Below are 2,306 nucleotides of genomic sequence, written 5' to 3'. Positions count from 1 at the left end.
CTAAACCAAATAACCCTAACCCTAACCATAAACCAACTAGCCCTAACACTAACCATAAGCCTAACCTTTACCAAAATAACCCTAACCATAACCCAAACCCAACTAACCATAACCCTAACCCTAACCCTAACCCTAACCCTAACCCTAACCCTAGCCCAAATAACCCTAACCCTAACCCTAACCCTGACCCTAAACCTAACCCTAAACCAAATAACCCTAACACTAACCCTAAACCAACTAGCCCTAACACTAACCATAAGCCTAACCTTTACCAAAATAACCCTAACCATAACCCAAACCCAACTAACCATAACCCTAACCCTAACCCTAACCCTAACCCTAACCCTAACCCTAGCCCAAATAACCCTAACCCTAACCCTAACCCTGACCCTAAACCTAACCCTAAACCAAATAACCCTAACCCTAACCCTAAACCAACTAGCCCTAACACTAACCCTAAGCCTAACCTTTACCAAAATAACCCTAACCATAACCCAAACCCAACTAACCATAACCCTAACCCTAACCCTAACCCTAACCCTAACCCTAGCCCAAATAACCCTAACCCTAACCCTAACCCTGACCCTAAACCTAACCCTAAACCAAATAACCCTAACCCTAACCCTAAACCAACTAGCCCTAACACTAACCATAAGCCTAACCTTTAGCAAAATAACCCTAACCATAACCCTAACCCAACTAACCATAACCCTAACCCTAACCCTAACCCTAACCCTAACCCTAACCCTAACCCTAACCCTAGCCCAAATAACCCTAACCCTAACCCTAACCCTGACCCTAAACCTAACCCTAAACCAAATAACCCTAACCCTAACCCTAAACCAACTAGCCCTAACACTAACCATAAGCCTAACCTTTACCAAAATAACCCTAACCATAACCCTAACCCAACTAACCCTAACCCTAACCCTAACCCTAACCCTAACCCTAACCCTAGCCCAAATAACCCTAACCCTAACCCTAACCCTGACCCTAAACCTAACCCTAAACCAAATAACCCTAACCCTAACCCTAAACCAACTAGCCCTAACACTAACCATAAGCCTAACCTTTACCAAAATAACCCTAACCCTAACCCAAACCCAACTAACCATAACCCTAACCCTAACCCTAACCCTAACCCTAACCCTAGCCCAAATAACCCTAAACCTAACCCTAAACCAAATAACCCTAACCCTAACCCTAAACCAACTAGCCCTAACACTAACCATAAGCCTAACCTTTACCAAAATAACCCTAACCATAACCCAAACCCAACTAACCATAACCCTAACCCTAACCCTAACCCTAACCCTAACCCTAACCCTAGCCCAAATAACCCTAACCCTAGCCCTGACCCTAAACCTAACCCTAAACCAAATAACCCTAACCCTAACCCTAAACCAACTAGCCCTAACACTAACCATAAGCCTAACCTTTACCAAAATAACCCTAACCATAACCCAAACCCAACTAACCATAACCCTAACCCTAACCCTAACCCTAACCCTAACCCTAACCCTAACCCTAACCCTAACCCTAACCCTAGCCCAAATAACCCTAACCCTAACCCTAACCCTGACCCTACACCTAACCCTAAACCAAATAACCCTAACCCTAACCCTAAACCAACTAGCCCTGACACTAACCATAAGCCTAACCTTTACCAAAATAACCCTAACCCTAACCCTAACCCAACTAACCCTAACCCTAACCCTAACCCTAACCCTAACCCTAACCCTAGCCCAAATAACCCTAACCCTAACCCTAACCCTGACCCTAAACCTAATCCTAAACCAAATAACCCTAACCCTAACCCTAAACCAACTAGCCCTAACACTAACCATAAGCCTAACCTTTACCAAAATAACCCTAACCCTAACCCTAACCCAACTAACCCTAACCCTAACCCTAACCCTAACCCTAACCCTAACCCTAGCCCAAATAACCCTAACCCTAACCCTAACCCTGACCCTAAACCTAACCCTAAACCAAATAACCCTAACCCTAACCCTAAACCAACTAGCCCTAACACTAACCATAAGCCTAACCTTTACCAAAATAACCCTAACCATAACCCAAACACAACTAACCATAACCCTAACCCTAACCCTAACCCTAACCCTAACCCTAACCCTAACCCTAACCCTAACCCTAGCCCAAATAACCCTAACCCTAACCCTGACCCTAAACCTTACCCTAAACCAAATAACCCTAACCCTAACCCTAAACCAACTAGCCCTAACACTAACCATAAGCCTAACCTTTACCAAAATAACCCTAACCATAACCCTAACCCAACTAAC

This window comes from Sturnus vulgaris, unplaced genomic scaffold (genome assembly GCF_052056855.1).
Source record: "Sturnus vulgaris isolate bStuVul1 unplaced genomic scaffold, bStuVul1.hap1 Scaffold_251, whole genome shotgun sequence".
Classification (NCBI taxonomy): Eukaryota; Metazoa; Chordata; class Aves; order Passeriformes; family Sturnidae; genus Sturnus; species Sturnus vulgaris.
Note: the sequence above shows the minus strand (reverse complement) of the source record.